Source organism: Chelonia mydas, chromosome 23, assembly GCF_015237465.2.
Source record: "Chelonia mydas isolate rCheMyd1 chromosome 23, rCheMyd1.pri.v2, whole genome shotgun sequence".
Lineage (NCBI taxonomy): Eukaryota > Metazoa > Chordata > Testudines > Cheloniidae > Chelonia > Chelonia mydas.
In genome coordinates, this window is record NC_051263.2 from 9,727,900 (window position 1) to 9,748,080 (window position 20,181).

At 46.0% G+C, this 20,181-nt stretch overlaps 1 long non-coding RNA gene across 1 annotated transcript; it reads right to left on the bottom strand.

Moving 5' to 3' along the window:
- Nucleotides 1-3,545: 3,545 nt before the first annotated feature.
- Nucleotides 3,546-19,701, bottom strand: LOC122463681. The gene is made up of 3 exons (XR_006287268.1): nt 19,673-19,701; nt 18,696-18,698; nt 3,546-3,699 (listed from the first exon to the last, which is right to left on the bottom strand). It is a non-coding gene; the product is annotated as an uncharacterized LOC122463681 (long non-coding RNA).
- Between the last annotated feature and the right edge of the window lie 480 nt (nt 19,702-20,181).

The following is a 20,181-nucleotide window of genomic DNA, read 5'->3' on the forward strand; positions in this document are numbered from 1 at the left end:
CTGAGTTTGTAACCACAGGATAAATCCAGGGGTGGGTAAACTTTTGGCCCGAGGACCACATCTGGGTACAGAAATTGTATGGTGGGCCATGAATGCTCACAAAATTGGGGCTGGGGTGTGGGAGGGGGTGAGGGCTCTGGCTGGGGGTGCGGGCTCCAGGGTGGGGCCAGAAAGGAGGAGTTCAAGGTGCAGGAGGGGGCTTCGGGCTAAGGCGGGGGGGTGGAGTGCAGGGGGCGGGGTGTGAGGGCTCCAGCTGGGGGTGCGGGTTCTGGGGTGGGGCCAGAAATGAGGAGTTCAGGGTGCAGGAGGGGGCTCTGGGCTGGGGTGGGTGGAGTGCAGGGGGGGCGAGGGCTCCAGATGTGGGTGCGGGCTCTGGGGTGGGGCTGGGGATGAGGGGTTTCAGGTGCAGGAGGGTGCTCTGGGTGGGAACCAAGGGGTTTGGAGGGCAGGAGGGGGATCAAGCCTTGGGCAGGGGGTTGGGGCGTGGGGCAGGTGGCTCAGGGGTGCAGGCTTGGGGCAGCGCTTACCTTAAGCAGCTCCTAGAAGCAGCGGCATGTCCCCCCTCCAGCTCTTACGTGGAGGCGCAGCCAGGCGGCTCTGGTGTGCACTGCCCCGTCCGCAGGCACCACCCCCACAGCTCCCATTGGCCAGAGTTCCCAGTCAATGGGGGGAGGCACTTGGGGCAGGGACAGCGTGTGGAATGGTGCCCCCTGGCTGCCTCTACGTGTAGGAGCCAGAGGGGGACATGCTGCTGCTTCTGTAAGCCGCACCAAGCGGCCTCCGACCCTGCTCCCCGGCTGGAGGGCCAGAGTGGGAGCTCAAGGTCCGGATTAAAACGGCTGATGGGCCGGATGTGGCCCATGGGCTGTAGTTTGCCCACCCCAGGATAAACCCTTGGGGTGCATGAAGAAATGCTCACCAGCCACAGAGCTTGTTGGAGTTGCAGCGATTGATCTTTGGTGAGCTTATTAGCAGGCATGTAAATTCTTTTACTGTTTCAATAAATATTTTCTCTGTACTGCTTTCTCCTTAAGAATTAATGTGCTTGCTTAGACAGAGCTGTGTGCAATTACACTAACCTGTGGGCAATTACACTGTTTACCATCTCTGAAGAGAAGGCAAGGCAGGCCCGCATAGGCAGTACGTCTTGCTGGGGAATTCAGAGCCTAGGCAGGGGATAGTGCAGCCTGGAAATACCTTGTCAGGAGGCAGTGAGACATGTGTCACTGCCCAAGAGAGGTGACAGTGGGGGAACTCAAAGCTGGAGAGTGGGGGCCCTTGGTGGATCATAGGCAGGGAATACAGGTGCAGTCACCCTGAACTGCAGTACCAACAACTGGACATGAATACGTAATGACTAGGAGACCAGGGAAGCAGAACATGGGAACCCTAAGGAAGTGGAACGTGGGACAAAGGGACTGGGCGTGAACAGCAGTTTGCGGCTGCCCAGGAGGACACAGGGACTGGAACAGGGGAGAGGGAAGGAGAGAGAGACAGGAACTTGAGGACAATTTGGAAAAGCTGGGCAGAAGATTCTGCCAACATACATTTTGATTTGTTTTGTTTCATCAGACTAACCCAATGACTCTTCCGTTCTGTATTCCAGTTGTTTAATAAAGGCCAGGTTCTTCTTGCAATGCTGCCAGTACCTACTGGTTACATTTCCTCCTGAAGAGGGAGAGTGTCCAACAGGAATCTGAAATCATTTGGACTCCCTGGAGAGCCACAATGAGAAAAATGGGTGTTGCCACCAGGAGGCCTGATCTCTGAAGAGTAAAGCTACACCTACACATTATGGGTCTGGAGCTCAGGGCTGGGCTTGAGCTGAGCTCAGGCTCTCCAGCCAAGGTCTGGGAGGGTGGGCTTAAGAACCCACGCCAGACCAACAAGTCTGTGGTCATGGGAGGCTTGGTCCCTGATGCAGTGGAGAGGTGCTCCCAAGAGAGACTGTATAAAGAATGGGGCATATAAAACACTGACAATTCATGACAGAGCCCTTTCTTTGAGTCTCTCCACTGGCTTCCCTGCCTCTATTGAATCAAACATAAGCTGCTAATCTTAACTTTTAAGGCCAAATGTCGAGATGCTGACTTTGATCTCTCACCGGACCATGGTGCCATATTCCATCACCCACTTGTTAACATTTCAGACAAGCCCCTTTGTGCCTTTGCCACTGCTCCTCATGCTTCGGAGGAGGTCCTCAAAAGCATCCACAAAACTTCCTCCTTGTCCTCCTTCCCATCCCTCCCCACAACTCACCTTTTCCATGGTGCCTACCAAATATGACAATGGCTAGGATGCTGGTGTGCTAAGATCACTGCCTATCAGAGTGACCAACACATCTTGTTTCCTTCCCTGCCAGCATCTATCTGTGTCCATCCGTCTCTCATCTTATTCTTAAATTGCCAGGGCTTTGGGGCAGGGCCTATCATTTTCTTCAGTGTTTGTAGAATGTCCAGCACAAGGGGATGCTGGTCCATTACTCAGGCCACTAGGTGCTACTGGGGAGGGGCTGGATGGTCGCAGGCTGGGGTGGGGGAGGATTGGGGCAAACAGCACCAGTGAGCCAAGAGATCTGGGGACAGTGGGAAGGGGAGGTTCCATGGAGTAGGTGCTGTAAGGAGTTGGGGTGCAGTGGGGCGCTGGGAGCAATGGGACAGTGCTGGACCAGAACCTCAAGAAGCTGAGAGGGTTGGTGATAGTGAGAGTAAGGAGAGGGTGGCAGCTGCTCCAGGAAATGGGGTGCTAGCAAGAGGAGGGGGGAAGGGACACTTTTTTTGGCAGGAGCTCCTGGGACTCAGGAGCAAGGAACACTTGGGACAGTGGGAAGGTGGGCTGGAAAGTGGTTAGGGAGCAGGAAATGTGAGGGAACTGGTAGAGAGAAGCACTGAGGACAATAGGAGTGGAGGAGAGAACACAAGAAGTGGGTGTTCCTGGGGCCCCAGGAGCTGGGGAGAGCTGACAGCAGCAGGGAAAGGGAATTGGGTGTCAGAGTGAGTGACAGGGCTAGCTGTATCTCTATCTCCTTCCTGTTCTCTATGAGCTCCCCGCCCCCACCCAAGGTGTTCCGCCTCTGGTCTTTCCATCTCCTGGAGTGGAATTACACAATTTCCCACATCCTAGACCAGGCCCTGGGTACAATACCCTGTATATCAACCATGCTTACCCAGAAGGTCAGGCTGACTGCAGACACCTTTGGGAGTCTGGATCAGTGTTGTACAGTGGCAGCCTTCTTCATAAGAACGACCATTTGGGTCAGACCAATGGTCCAGCTAGCCCAGTATCCTGTCTTCTGAGAGTAGCCAATGCCAGATGCTTCAGAGGGGATGAACAAAACAGGGCAATTACTGAGTGATCCATCCCCTGTTGTCCAGCCCCAGCTTCTGGCAGTTGGAGGTTTAGGGAAGCCCACAGCCTTGGTTGCATATTGTCAAATAAGTTCATGGAGGACAGGTCCATCAACACTTATCTAATTCATTTTTGAACCTAGTTATTCTTTTGACCTTCACAACATCCTCTGGCAAGGAGTTCCACAGGTTGACTGTATGCTTTGTGAAGTACTTCCTTATGTTTGTTTTAAACCTGCTGCCTATTAATTTCATGGGGTGACCCCTGGTTCTTCTGTTATGTGAAGGTAAATAATACTTCCCTAGTCACGTTTCTACATCATTCATGATTGTAAAGACCTCTGTCATATCCCTCCCATTGTTGTCTCCTAAGCTGAACAGTCCCAGTCTTTAAAATTTTTCCTCCTACAGAAGCTGTTCTATACCCCTAATCATTTTCATTCCCCTTCTGTTTGCCTTTTCTGATTCCAATATATCTGTTTTGAGATGGGGTGACTAGAACTGTATGGTATTCAGAGTGTGGGTGTACCATGGATTCATATGGTGGCTTTATGATATTTCTATTTTATTATCTTCCCTTTTCTGATTGTTCCTAACATTCAGTTAGCTTTTTTTGACTGCCACTGCACATTGAGCAGATGTTTTCAGACAACTATCCACGATGACTCCAAGATCTCTTTTTTTGACAGGTAACAATTAATTTAGATCCACTTCATTTTGTTGAATCATTGGCATTATTTTTTCCAGTCTGCATTACTTTGCACTTATCAATATTGAATTTCATCTGCCATTTTGTCACCCAGTTTTGTGAGATCCCTTTGTAACTCTTCACAGACTGCTTTGGACTTAACTATCTTGAGTAATTTTGCATTATCTGCAAATTTTGCCACCTCACTGTTCACCCCTATGTGAGACCATTAATGAATATGTTGAACAGAAGGTCCTAGTACAGATCCTTGGGGGACCCCGGTGTTTACCTCTCTCCACTCTAAAAATTGACCATCTATTCCAACCCTTTGTTTCCTATCCAGTTACTGAGCTAGGAGTGGACATTCCCTCTTATTTCATGACTGCTCACTTTGCTGAGTGCAGACACCTTTGGGAGTCTGGGATCAGTGATGTACAGTGACAGTCTTCTTCATAAGAATGGCCATGTTGGGTCAGACCAATGGTCCAGCTAGCTTGGAGTGGGAGCTTGTCAAAGGCTTTGTGAAAGTCCAGGTACACTGTATCACCCTTGTCCACATGCTTGCTGATAACCTCAGATCATTCTAATAGATTGATGAGGGGTGATTTCTCTTTACAAGAGTTGTGGTGACTCTTCCCCAATATACAATGTTCTTCTATGTGTCTGATAATTCTGCTCTTTACTATAGTTTCAACCAATTTACCTGGTGCTGAAGTTAGACTGACCCGCTGGTAATTGCCAGGATCGCCTCTGGAGCCTTTTTTGAAAAATCAGCATTATTTAGCTATCTTCCAGTCATCTGATACAAAGGCTAGTTTAAGCAATAGGTTACATACCACAGTTAAAACAATAAGGAGTCCTTGTGGCACCTTAGAGACTAACACATTTATTTAGGCATAAGCTTTCAGGGGCTAGAACCCACTTCATCAGATGCATGGAGTGAAAAAAAGCAGGCAGGTATAAATATACAGCACAGGAAAAGATGGTAAAGCAACTCCCAAGAGTGTGGGGGGGTCAGTGCTAATGAGGCCAATTCAATTAGGGTGGATGTGGCAACTGCTGGGAATGGGCCACATCCACCCTAATTGAATTGGCCTCATTAGCACTGACCCCCCACTTGGTAAGGCAACTCCCATCTTTTCATGTGCTTCCCTGGGACTAAGGTTCAAATTCTGTCCTGGGTAGTTTTTGTAAAAGTCAGGGACAAGTCGTGGGCAATAAACGAACATTCACGGAAGCCCATGACCTGTCCTTGACTTTTAACTAAAAATACCCTGGGGGAGGGGGGACAGGGACTAAGAGTTGGAGCACTGCTGAGGGCTGACCTCTGGCAGTTGCTCCAACCCCACCGCTGCTCCCGCAGCAGGGGCTGACCCAGCTCCGGTTGCTGCTTCAACCCTGTGACCACTGCTCCAGTGGTCAGCCCACCAGCCAGCTTCTCTGGTGGCCCTGGGGCTGACCACTGGCAAGCTGCTCCAGCGACCCCGGGGCTGACTGCTGGCCAGCTGCTCCAGAGGCCCAGGGGTCTCTGCTGTGGTGGCCTTGGGGCTGACTGCCAGCAGCTGCTCCAGCCCCACCACTGCACCAGTTCCAGAGGGGCTTACCAATCCCAGAAGCTGCTCCAGCCCTGCCTCTGCAGAAGATGTCCCAGAGAGTCATGGATTCTGTGACCTCCGTGACAGAGCCATACCCTTACCTATGCCTCACCCTTTGTCTCTTGGCCTCTGATCTGTCTCAGTCAGAAGCAGTTCCAGGGTGATTTCCCTCTTACTAGCGTCCTCACCTTCTGGCCCAGAGAGTTACCTTCTCTGTGTCTTAGGAGTCTCTTTGAGGGGGGGTGTCTGGCTGTGTGTGTTCCCAGCACAGATGAGGATAGTTAAATCCCTCATAAGCAGAGAGCTTTGAGTGCCTGGGCATCTGTCCCTGGGATTTTATGGCTTTACAATGGACTGGGGTTAAAATAATGGAACATTTTTGTGACAAATATCTCAAGAGTTCACTTGATCTCCCTTGTTTTCTTTCCCCTGGGCAGGATTTCCAGTTTCCAAACCTGATGTGATCTCCCAGCTGGAATGGGAGGAGGAGCTATGGGTCCCAGATCTCCAGGCTCAGGAGAAAGAGACCCTGAGGGGCAGAAGCACAGGAGAGGAATCATTCACCCAGACTGACTTATGTCAGTAGCTCCCTCCCTCACCTGCCTTCATCCTGAGTGTTTGCATGGGATGTGGAGGGAAAATTGCTCCCCTTTTCTCTCCCTTAGTTGGACGAGTTTGAGGGAATCATAGAAGTGTAGGACTGGAAGGGCCCTCAGTCAGCCGTCTAGTCCAGCCCCTGCACTCATGGCAGGACTAAGTGTTATCTAGAGCAACCCTGACAGGTGTTTGCCTAACCTGCTCTTAAGCACCTCCGATGACGGAGATTCCACAGCCTGCCTAGGTAATTTGTTCCAGTGCTTAACTGCCCTGACAGTTAGGAAGATTTTCCTAATGTCCAACCTCAACCCCCCTGTGACAGGTTGCCCCCTCCCCCTCCCCCGGGTGCCACCTGATGTACTGGGGTACCACTGAGCCCGCTGGTTCCACCAGTCTGGGTTCCCTTACACTGACCTGGCGAGCCAGGCCCCCAAGCCTCCTCCAGCACACATGCAGGTAGGCCCACACCCGGCTGCAGAAAGACACAGACACTGAAATCAGCTGCGTGTGGGAAGACTCAGCTCAGGAATTGCCCTAAAGCACTCAAGTGCACACCCCCTCTGGAGTGTAAACCCAAAATTATATTGTCTGGCACTGCACATAAAACTACAGTGTAAGCTCATGAAATTCACTCCCTCCCACTATGTGGAGGAAGATATGCACAGCTTTTTGCCCCTCCCCCCCATTATGAATTCCACAAACTGGTATATAGAAAGCAAAAACAAGTTTACTAACTACAGAGGATAGATTTTAAGAGATTATAACGGATCAAAGTAGATATTTAGCAAATAAAGCAAACACACAAACTAAGCTGAACACACTAAAGAAACTGGCTGCAAGTAGTGATTTCTCACTTTAAATGTTGTTTTGAGCAGGTTGCAAAATTTCTTTTAGACAAACTGATCTTGCTTGACACTTAAAACTCCAGATATTCCTTTCAATGGCCAGATACCTTCTAGCCTGGGTCCAGTCCTTTCTTCCCCAGATCAGTCTGAGGTGTTTTTAGCAGTCACCTTGGGTGGGGATTCAGTGAAGAACTGACCCTGATTAACTCACTCCCCAGGCTTAAATAGGATTTACATATGGCGGGAATCCTTTGTTTCCGTTTGATCCCCACCCCCTACTAGTGGAAAAATATTAGCAGTCCAAGATGAAGTCCAGTACCAGGTGACATGATCACATGACCCTGCAGTGTCAAAGCAGCATCCCAGGAAGCTCCTAGGAAGGTGGGAGATTAACATCTTCAAAGTCCTATTGTTCTCCCTAACGGCCCATTGTCTAACGAGCCAGACTGATTGCGTTTTGCCTGGTGGGCATTCCCCAGGTGCAAACCCACTTGAAATTGTTACATAGTCAATATTCCTAACTTCAGATACAGAAATGATAAATGCATAAAAAATAGGATAATCACATTCAGTAAATCATAACCTTTCCAATGATACATCACATGACCCATCTTGCATAAAATACAACTTAGTAATGCCTCAGTCATATCACAACAATATCTCTATGAAGAATATGGGGCATAGTGTGACACCCCCTTGCTGCAATTTAAGCCCATTGCTTCTTGTCCTAGCCTCAGAGATTCAGGATAACATTTTTTCACCCTCCTCCTTGTAACAACTTTTATGAACTTGAAAACTGTTATCATGTCCCCCTCAGTCTTCTCTTCTCCAGACTAAACAAACCCAATTTTTTTCAACCTTCCCTCATAAGTCGTGTTTTCTAGACTTTTAATAAATTTTGTTGCTCTTCTCTGGACTTTCTCCAGTCTGTCCACATCTTTCCTGAAATGTGGCGCCCAGAACTGGACACAGTACTCCACGTGAGGCCTTATCAGCATGGAGTAGAGCAGGAGAATTACTTCTCATGTCTTGCTTGCAGCACTCCTGCTAATACATCACAGAACGATGTTTGCTTTTTTTGCAACGGTGTTACACTGTTGACTCATATTTAGCTTATGATCCACTATGATCCCCACATCCCTTTCCGCAGTACTCCTTCCTAGGCAGTCATTTCCTAATTTGTATGTGTGCAACTGATTGTTCCTTCCTAAGTGGAGTACTTTGTCTGTATTAAATTTCATCCTAATTACTTCAGACCATTTCTCCAGTTTGTCCAGATCATTTTGAATTTTAATCCTATCCTCCAAAGCACTTGCAACCCCTCCCAGCTTGGTATTGCCCGCAAACTTTATAAATGTACTCTCTATGCCATTATCTAAATCATTAAAGAAGATATTGAACAGAACCGGACCCAGAACTGATCCCTGTGGGACCCCACTCGTTATGCCCTTCCAGCATGACTGTGAACCACTGGTAAGTACTCGCTAAGAAAGGTTTCCCAACCAGTTTTGCACCCACCTTATAGTAGTTCCACCTAGGTTGCTTTTCCCTAGTTTTTTTATGAGAAGATCATGTGAGACAGTATCAAAAGCTTTACTAAAGTCAAGATATACCACATCTACCGCTTCCCCACCCCCATCCACAAGGCTTGTTACCCTGTCAAATGTATGCTCTATACCATTATCTAAACCATTGATGAAGATACTGAACAGAACCAGAACCAGGACCGATCCCTGCAGGACCCCACTAGATATGCCCTTCTGGCTTGACTGTGAACCCCTCATATCTACTCTCTGGGAAAAGTTTTCCAACCAGTTATGCACCCACCTCATAGTAGCTCCATCTAGGCTATATTTCCCTTGTTTGTTTATGAGAAGGTCATGCAAAACAATATCAAAAGCCTTATTAAAGTCAAGATATACCACAGCTACTGCTTTCCCCACATCCACAAGGCCTGTTACCCTGTCAAGGAAAGCTATTAAATTGGTTTGACATGATTTGTTCTTGACAAATCCATGCTGACTGTTACTTATCACCTTATTATCTTCTAGGTGTTTGCAAATTGATTGCTTGATTATTTGCTCCATTATCTTTCCAGGTACTGAAGTTAAATTGATTGTCTGTAATTCCCCGGATTGTCCTTATTCTTGTTTCTATAGATTGGCACTCTGGTCTGGTCTACACTACAGTTATCAGTATAACTACATTGCTCAGGAGTGTGAAATATCCACACCCCTGAGAGACACAGTTATACCAACCCAACTCTTTGACAGTGCTATGTCAACAGGACTTCTCTATGAAAGCTCCTTTCATGAAAACTGAAACAAAAACGGCATTTAGCACTTCCACCATTTCCACCTTTCCTATTAATTGTTTTTCCTGGGTCTTCCTCTTGCTCTCAGATCAGTTCCTGATTTATTTCCTCAGCTCTCAAGCTCTTAGAATATGAGGGTTGGAAGGGACCTCAGGAGGTCATCTAGTCGAACCCCCTGCTCAAAGCAGGACCAATTCCCAATTTTTGCCCCAGATCCCTAAATGGCCCCCTCAAGGATTGAACTCACAACCCTGGGTTTAGCAGGCCAATGCGCAAACCACTGAGCTATCCCTCCCTTATTTTGGTTCTCCCCTTTTCCATCCCTGCTTCTGAGGCTTTTCTCTCTCTGTTTCCCAGCAGGTGATGGGATGGTGAGCGAGGATGCAGAACAGAATTCTCAGCAGGAAGATGCTGAGCAAGTGGAACTGCACAAAACATTATCACAAAGATCTAAAGGGAATGTGTCCAGGAGTCATGGGCAGGGAAAGACCTGTGAAAGTCAGCACAGGCCAGGAAGACAGCTGGGAAACCAAGCAGGGGAGAAAGTGGATAAATCCAGTAATTGTCAGGGAACTCAAAAGGGCCTCAAGGAAAGCACAGCCCAGCAGAGGATCCCCAGAGGAGAGACAAATAACACATGCATTGAGTATGGGGAAACCTTCAGTTGCCACAATGGCTTTATTAGGCTGGAGAGACTCCACACAGGAGAGAGCCCCTATGAATGCTGGGCATGTAGTAAAACCTTCAGTCCGAGCGCAAACCTTTTTACACATCAGAAAATCCACAAGGAATGAGCCCCTATGAATGCTGGGCGTGCAGTGAAACCTTCCCTCTGCACTTACTCCTTATCGCATATCAGAAGAGCCACACAGGACAGAGAACATGTAGGTGCTTCTAGTGTGGGAAAAGCTTCCATGAAAGCCCAGCTCTTTGTCAGCAGAGAATCCACCAGGAAGATAAATACCCCAAAACCTTGTCTAGAGCTGACAAAAGATTGTTTTGCTTCAGTACATTTGCTCAGTGCCACATAGTGATCTTTAAGGCTGTTTGCACCATTTGTGTCACTCTCGGGTCCCCCAGATAAGTTGCCCATTGTTGCCTTTTGCAGCTTGCCCTTCCTTGGGGTGAATCCCATGGTCCTTTCTATCAAATCCTTTCTCCTATGAGTCCTACTAGGAATGTCTATCAGCCACAGGTGGGAGAGATAAGGATGACCTCAACTAACTACATGGGTCTCCACAAGGATTTTCCGCAACTGTAGCTCGTTTGAGTTAGATATCCCGTTGTAAAAACCCACAACTTCCTGCAATAAAGGCATAGCCCATTTATAGAGGCTGGGGTACCTAGCATGTTTCCTCATGACCCTACCTAACCTCCATCATTTTCCTAGTCTAAAGAAACCCATCGTATCTCATTTCATTGCTTTCGAGTCACCAAGTTCCCCTCTTGGGACAGGTTTTCTCATTCCACTGTCTGGAGCTGAACAGCAATTCTTCTGTATACTCTTTTTATAATTTAAAATCTTTTAAAATATAACAAAAAGCAGGAACGGGGCAGGAAGAAAAGTGTAGTTTCAGTCTCGGTGACACCTGAAGGAGATCCCCGCCTTCCCCATCACCACAGCAGTGTTACCTTCTGTCGGAGGCATGTGGAGTTTATTTTCTTCACGTCCTACCTTCCACCTCCCAAGTGTCATATGATGTAGTCATAGGCAGTGGTGAGCTGGACCCAGTTCCCACCGGTTCCCGGGAACCGGCTGCTAAATTTTGAAGCAGTTTTAGAACCGGTTGTTAAAAATTGTTAGGAAAACAAATGTTATAAAATGATCTTAAAATGAATAATCTTAATCTTATAAAATGGTGTAGAAAATAATAGGGCAGAGGTCGGCAACCTGCGGCACGCCTGCCAAAGGCAGCACACGAGCTGATTTTTACTGGCACGCTGCTGCCGGCTGGGGTCCGCTGGCCCCACTCAGCCTGCTGCCTGCCTGGGTGAATGGAACTGAGTGGGGCCGGTGGCCGGGACCCCGGCTAGCAGGAGCCGGCGGCCGGAACCCCAGACTGGTGGTGGGTGAGCCGCTGCCTGTCTGGGGTTTTGTCCGCCACCCCTCTCAGCCCACCGCTGGACTGGGGTTTTGGCTGCCGGCCCCTTGCCAGACGGGGTCCCAGCCATTGGCCCCCACTTAGCCTGCTGTCATTCTGGGGTTCCATCAGGGGCTCATGTAAGTGTAAAATTTATAACTGGCACGGGGGAAACCTTAAATTAATGAAGACTTGTAATACGGTGTACAAAATAAACTTCAAATGCAAAGGGACGCGGAATTCTAGCAGTTAAAGAGCCATTCCTACAACAGATAGGTCAAGATTTATGTTGCTATGTGCGTGCGCATGTAATGTCGTCGCAGGCTGCGACTCGGTCGCATCCAAGTTCGTCCTGACGCAAGACAAACATCTCGTTTATTATTTTATTAACAGGGGTTGCACTTGCCTCGTTCGTGCACTTGCTCAACTGTTTTCTATACAATTCAGCACGACCAGTGAGTCATAGTTGGTCTGTCGGTTTCTAGTTAAGTGCATGTGATATTTCGGTGTGTAATACTAACTGGACTGTTATTCGAAGATTAAAGTTTTCTAGTCAATATTATTTACCCTTCATAATGAAACACCAGAAAAGCATTAGTGACTGGTTTTCCAGGAAAATGACAAAATCATTAGTCAGTAGTTCTCATTGTGAAAATAATGATTTAAATACTGAAAACGCCGACGACAATAATTTTGGTGATGAAAATATCTTAAATGTTGAATCATCTGAAAATGTGTCTGCAATGGAAGAGGATTTACATGATTGAGAAAAGGTAGCACCCGATGGTTGGACTTCCGAGCAGGCACAATATTTTTAAAAGAAATATAATGGCTTGATAATGGAAGGCAAAAAACGTGGCTGTCCCCACTGTGCAAATACGTCACATTTGGGGGTCCTTGGAGGAAAATCTTGACACATTTCTTCGGCATGGCAGAAGTGTACAATTCAAGCCTCTGGAGCTGATAAAAAAGTTCAGCAAGCTTCATTAAGAAAAAAAATGAAGGAACATTTCGAATCAAGCTCTCATTTGAGAGTTATAAATATTTTAAATGAATCTAAAAAAAACCCTCTCACTACAGTGATTGATAAAGTTACTGAAAAAAATGTTGCAATAACCAGCAAAAATTTCAACATAGTTTACAGCTTAGTAAAAAGAAACCGACCAATGTCAGATATGGAGGATGAAGTAGAGCTACAAATTAAGAATGAAACTGATTTAGGGAACTGCCTACATTCTCTATTTTCGGCCATCAGAATCGTAGAGCATATTGCTGAATTAATAAGAAAACAAATTTTTAGTAAAATCATTTAAAACAATTCAAAGATTTGTATTATTATTATTGATGAAGCTTCTACAATTTCAAGTAGAACTGTGCTTGTAATTCTTATAAAATGTGAATTACAAGATTCTTCACCAACAATTTTTCTCGATTTAGTGGAATTAGAATCAACAAAAGCAGAAAATATTTATAATGCTTTGAGAAATATGTTAACCGATACAGGATTTGACACAGAATATTTAAAGAAAAATTTAATCGGATTTTGTTCTGATGGCGCGAGCAGCATGCTTGGACATAAATCTGGAGCTGCTATAAGACTCATTCAAGATTTTCCAAACATTATAATTTGGCATTGTTGAATCATCGGCTACAACTGCCTTTAGATGATGCTATAAATGATATCAATGAAATAAGCCATTTCAAGATTTTTTTGGACAAGATTTATGCAATTTTTCATCAGTCAAATAAGACTCAGTTTGAACTTAAACAAGTTTCTGAAGAACTATATATTGAAATAATCAAAATAGGCCGTGTTTTTGGTCCTCGATTGGCTTCTTGTAGCCTTAGAGTGTCAAAGCGGTCTGGAGAGCTTATCCAGCTCTTTATATTTATTTTTCCAAAAATAAGAAATTTTCTGGCATGGAAAAAAGATTGAAAAACAAAGAATTTTTAAAAGACTTGGCATTAATGATTGACATTTTGGATGAACTTGCATTATTATCAAATGCACTGCAAGCGAGACAATTGAGTTTAACAAAGGCAGATAAGCTAATCAAACGAACGATTGATTTTTTCATACAATTAAAAGATGGTTTGGTATACATGAAAATAAAATTAATGAAATGATAGAAAGTGATGCTTTTAAATGCATAGAGTTTGAAGGTAATGTAAGGTTTAATCACAGCCACGAGACAAAGTAATAGAGTGTATTATTGAAAAAATGAAGGCAAGATTATTAAACGAAAATCACATTAAATATAAAGAAGATAACTTAGGTCATTCTAGTAATTCACCTAAAATAGTTGAATATTCAATGTTATGGATACCACTTCATGGAATATTGAAGAAGTCAGGTTACCTTGGAAATCAGGAGAAGAAAAAGTGCATGAATTAAACAAATTCATAAAATTTGTAGTCGATTTCAATGATTTTCGTGACTATGTAGAGAATAACATTCAATCAGAACATCTTCCTGATCTGGAAACAATAAAGACAGCAAAGCAAATTATGAACACAATTGCAATTAGTTCTGCAGAAGCAGAAAGAGCTTTTCCGTTGATGAATATTATTTGTAGTAATAAAAGGGCGAATTTAACAATTACACATATCTCAAACTTTATGACCATCAATTTGTTGGGAAAACCACTAAGTTCCTGGAACCCAATACCATATGTTAAAGCATGGATGAGAAGTCATCGATCCACATTAGATACCAGAGTTCGTGTATCCAACACCAAAGATTATGGAGAAGATCAAGAAGCCATTTGGAAATTACTACCTTATTAGTAATAATGTACTTAAATATTCTTTAAAATATTGCTTGTTGCATTGTATACTTCAACATGAATATATTACACTTTTTATTTTTAATAACTTAAGTAGTTCACATGTAATATTTTAAAGTACAAGAATATTTCATTATTAGGCATTTCATTATTAAATACTATTATCATTTGCTTACTCATACATCTCCTCTTTATATTTTCTTCTTTTCAGACTTTGAACTAGGCAAGATGCCCATATATTTCATTTCCAAAGAGGTTGTGGCTCTGGGCCTACTGCAGGTTACTGCTGAAGATATCGCTTAGCTAATCCTATGATTTGGAGAATGCTGCCCCTAACTATGCATACGTGGAGGAAATAGAAGAGTTGTGTTTTTGAACTCACCCTTTGTAGTTGCTGTAAATGTGTATAAAATGAAATGTGTTGAATGAGATAGCTGCAGAAAAATAACAATTTTTGAATAGAAACTCCACCTCTGGGAGCTTCTAGACCTTCTGATCAAGGCCTGTGTCCAGTTCCTAATTTAGAACTGTGCCACCCGATTAAAGAAATAAACCAGGAATGTTTGTATAAGCCATTCCTCACTACCACTGCTGACGGTTTGGGTGGCTTGGTAAAGGATTCTATTTCACAGAAGTGTAAGTTTACCCTGAACAAGGCCAAAAATTTGGCAAGAACTCAGGTAGAAATAGCAGGAACCTAGTTGTTGGTTTACACCCCAGACAAGGAAACTATGGTGAACTATGGCCCAGGTAAAACTGTTTTTAGAACCACTCCCTAGTTCATTGGCATTAATTACAGTCACAAAGGATGCCATGGTTAGATTGTGAACAATTATTCTTTACCATTTGGATACAAAATTTCATGTGGCAAAGAGAGAAACAGTTGATTCCTTCAGAGAACATTCCTTCCCTATGGATCCCAATCTGGATGTCTTGTTGCTCACATCATTATCAAGTGATGGTAATCAATGAGGAAATGATCTATCAGGCTCCCAGTTCAGAATGCAAGATACACACATTTTGAGTTCTGATTCTGGTTTGTCTCTTAGTTTTGTTCTTGTGTCTTATGCATTTGCATCACCTCTCCTCCACATCCTGCTACTTTGAAATATTACAAAGTGTCAAAATAGAACAGAGGTGTTTTTTTCTCTCAATACAAACTTATTTTGATAGGTTTTAAAGTAAATTTCTGTTAAGAGGAAAATTACTTAAGGAGACAAGCTGTATAAACTTTTACCCAGTAAGACTGTAAGGGTCACTGAGTTCCCCACTTGTCTTTCCTTTTCAAATGAGAGGTGACATCTATCATGAAATGTCCACATTTGTTTTTAAGAATGGTGATGGATGCATGATGCAGTGGCTAGTTTTTTCTGTTAAAAAGTTTTGCAACCAGTTATTCTGAGGAGTGCAGAGATCCCTTTTCCTTTTGAGGAGGCCAGCTGTTAAAGTCTGTGTCAAGGTTCCTTCCCCTCTCTGAACTCTAGGGTACAGATGTGGGGACCTGCATGAAAGACCCCCTAAGCTTATTCTTACCAGCTTAGATTAAAAACTTCCTCAAGGTACAAACTTTGTCTTGTCCTTGAACCCTATGCTGCCACCACCAAGCGTGTTAAACAAAGAACAGGGAAAGAGCCCATGTCATAAATATAAAGGGAAGGCTAACCACCTTAGCAAAACCCAAGTGGGCTGTCAAGGTTCCTTCCCCACTCTGAACTCTAGGGTACAGATGTGGGGACCTGCAGGAAAGGCCCCCTAAGCTTATTCTTACCAGCTTAGTTTAGACGCTGCCACCACCAAAGTGTTACACAAAGAACAGGGGAAGTGCCCACTTGGAAACGTCTCCCAAGCACTACACTCCCTTTCCTGGGGAAGGCTTGATAAAAATCCTCACCAATTTGCATAGCTGAACACAGACCCAAACCCTTGGATCTTAAGAACAATGAAAAAGCAATCCGGTTCTTAAAAGAGAATTTTAATTAAAGAAAAAGTAAAAGAATCACCTCTGTAAAATCAGGATGGTAAATACCTTACAGGGTAATCAGATTCAAAACATAGAGAATCCCTCTAGGCAAAACCTTAAGTTACAAAAAGACACAAAAACAGGAATACACATTCCATTCAGCACAGCTTATTTTATCAGCCATTTAAACAAAACAGAATCTAATGCATATCTAACTAGATTGCTTACTAACTCTTTACAGGAGTTCTGACCTGCATTCTGCTATGGTCCGGGCAAAAGCATCACACAGACAGAGCGGACCCTTTGTTTTCCCCTCCCATCCAGCTTTGCAAGTATCTTGTCTCCTCATTGGTCATTTTGGTCAGGTGCCAGCGAGGTTATTTTAGCTTCTTAACCCTTTACAGGTGAAAGGGTTTTTCCTCTGGCCAGGAGGGATTTTATAGCACTGTACACAGAAAGGTGGTAACCCTTCCCTTTATAATTATGACAGTCTGAGACCAAGCTATGGAAATCTCCTCAAAACTGGGCTTTCTTTCCTTTTTGATAAATTTGGTGGTCACATATCCATACTGAATATGGTTGGTAACAACAGCTATACTAAGAAAACTGCTGAGATAATGGAGACTTTTCCAAACTGAGATTAGCCCAAAGTTTGTCTCATTCCAATTGGATTAGGTCACATTGTCTGTCTCCAAGGTGTATTTCACATGCATCTGTGTTGATCACCTGTAAAATCCACACAGGGAAGATGCCAGAAAGAATAGTTCCCCAAATCTAACTACTCCTAAAACTCTGTCCTAGAAAAACCTTGACTGTGCACTCCTCATCCTGTGAAAGCATCTAAAGAAACTAAACTGTCAGCTATGAACAGTTCATTGAGAGCTGTTAAACTTCTGCTTATTAAAGCCTCACTAAGTATTGGTGCAGTACACAGGGAAACAGAGGTACACACAGTATTAGTATAAGACAGTAAGGGTTTGGCTACACTTGCAGATGTAGAGGGCTTTGAGTTAAACCAGCTTTCAGAGAGCGCAGTAGGGAAAGCGTTGAAGTCTGTCCACACTGATAGCTGCAAGCGCACTGGCGTGGCCACATCTGTGGCACTTGCAGCGGCATTGGGAGCAGTGTGTTGTGGGCAGCTATCCCAGCATTCAAGTGGCTGCAACGTGCTTTTAAAATACAGAGGGTGGGGTGGAGTGTGACAGGGAGTGTGTTGTGTGTATGTGGCGGAGAGAGAGTGGGTTTTTGGGGTGCTGAGAGTGTGTCAGCGTGCTGTCTTGTAAATTCAGACACCCCCCCGCCCCCTCGTTTCTCTCTCTCACTCGCTGAAAGCAAGCAACATTCCTAAGTAATGTTGTTTTGTCTCAGAGCAGATAAGGAGCCAGCTGTCAGAAACGGAGCTTTGAAAGGGCATAGCCGCATTCCTCCAGCCAGTTCAAAACAATGACAAGAGTGGCCACTTGACTTAAGGGGATTATAGGATGTTTCTGGCGGTCAATCAGAGAGCAGTAATGAAACACCTCATTCACACCGACGCTGCGGTGTCTCAGCCAAGACACATCAGACGTTATTCCTCTCGCCGAGGTGGAGTACCAGGAGTGCTCTAGCCACGGAGTCAGAGCGCTCTACGTGCCTTGCCAGTGTGGACGGGGAGTGAGTTCGAGCAAGTGTAGCCAACCCCTAAGACTCACATGCAACATAACAAGTTGAATAAAACCCCACTATGTCACACCAGGGCAAGCCAAGAATCTAGCAGGGGTGCAAGGTCGGGAAACCGAGGGGTGGGGACACACACAGTATGATGCTGCAGGATGGGACTGATTTCTATCTTTGTCCATCCCCTGCAGGGGCTCGCCCATCTCCCCCGCCCCTGTGCCCCACTGCCCAGAATTACAGAGTGGGCAACCCATGACAGCTGCTGTGGTTGTTTATGCAAAGGGAAAAGCTGCCCTCTAGGAACCAGGCTGAGACCCACCCAACTCATTGCACACAACAACCACCTTTTGCTCAGCATTCCCCCACCTCCTGCCTCCTTCCATCCATGTGATTCTTGGTTCTGGCGGTCCAGACTCACCATTCTGGATTGTTGGGTGACATGACGGGGTCCCACTCAGAGATGATTTAGTTGGGGATTGGTCGTGCTTTGAGCAGGGGGTTGGACTAGATGACCTCCTGAGGTCTCTTCCAACCCTGATATTCTATGATTCTATGGTGCTGCTTCGAGTGAGGGGGGCAGAGGATCCCAGGTTGTTTGATACTGCAATGCCAGTGCCAGGGGGTGCGAGAAAGAGAGACGGGAGGGATTAATGGAGCAGATGCGTGTAGCCTAAGCCCCTCACCCAAAATGGGATAACGGGGGGATGGTATCTCCATTTTACACATGGGGAAACAGGCATGGAGAAAGGAAGTGACGTGCCCAAGGTCATGGAAACTGGTGGCATAGCTGGGAATAGAACCCAGGAGTCCTCCCTCTCTGCTCCACCCCCTGCTCTAACCACTAGAACCCACTCCCCTCCCAGAGATGGGGCGAGAATCCAGGAGCCCTGACTCCAAGCCCCCTGCTCTACCCCAGCCCAATGCATTGTGCTTCCCTGTCTCCTTTCCTCCCAGAATCTTCAGATGCCAGTGAATTATGCCTGGCAATCCAGTCTGGAAATCAGGCTGCCACCCCCATGTCACTGATGGGGAACCTGTGCCAAGGAGCAGGGAAAGGATTTCCCAAGATCACACAGGGACCGAGGGATCCCAGAGCTGGAGCAGAACACGCACGCCCGGGTCCCAGTCCCAGGCCTTGGCCACAAAAGCCTCCCTTCAGGAATGGAACCCAGGAGTCCTGACTCCTAGCCCTCCCCACTCCAACCATTAGGCCCCACTCCCCTCCAAGTGCTGGGAATAAAACCCAGGAGTCCTGATGCCCAGCAACCCGCTGCCCACTCTAACCCCACTCCCTTCCCTTAGTTACCTGACAGCAGGGGGTACAGAGAGAGTACCCCCGGCACATTGGAAAGTTGGCATCTATGCACATCCTGATCTGATTTGCCCCTCTGTTAATCTGGAGTCACGGCCTGTTCTTCCTTGCAGTCACTCTGGGTTAACACTGGTCTCAGGGGGCCCAAAAACAGAAGGGATGAGGCTAGAGTTCTCAGAAGGCTCAGAAGGGATGAGGCTAGAGTTCTTTCCTCCTCCCTCCATCCCCTTCTCCTTCTCCTGAGAAGGATTCATAGCAACAATTTTCCCTCCAAAACTGGAAGTTGCTGCAGTTTTCAAAAGGGGCAGAGAAGCAAAATCTGTGGTGATTTCACATCAGTGTTTGATAACTAGATAGCGAGTTCTCAGCAGCCCCTGCCAGCCAGTCACACAGGTGGAGGGAGCCCTGGGTGATGCTTCCTGAACAGGAGAATGGACAGTACATTTTTAGGAAATTTCCATGCCCAGTAACTGGTAAATAATGACCAGCACACACGCACCCCAGAGGCGAACACATCTGAGCACTAGGGGAAGCAACCCCACCTGGAGACCGTCCGTCCTGGGGTCCTAGAACGAACACTCATTGAGTGGGGTGATCCACAGGGAGTAGCTCAAACCTCCAAAGTGTCTGGCCAGCGGCAGGACATGAGCACGGCAAGGGAGGGGTGTGGCAGTGACATCACACAGGCCTTTTGGAGGACCTCCGCCTATTGGTCAAAGGTGGGGGGGGGGGTGACCTCACAGAGAGATGCTGACGTCAGCCAGGCAGGACAGGGGCGAGGGGCCAGGGGAACCTCGGAGACCCCTGTGGCTTTGCTTCAGCAAGTCTCCTTCTCGAGGTCTCTCCATGAGGACTGAGAGAGGATCAGGGTTCACGTACGTGGGCGCCAGGAGGAACCTCTGTCGAGTTTTCTCTTTTCCTTTTATTGACTTTACTAGCAAACAGACGTCCCTGTTGAGAAGGTAAGAGCCTCCCCAGGTCTGAAACCTCTTCAGTCGGA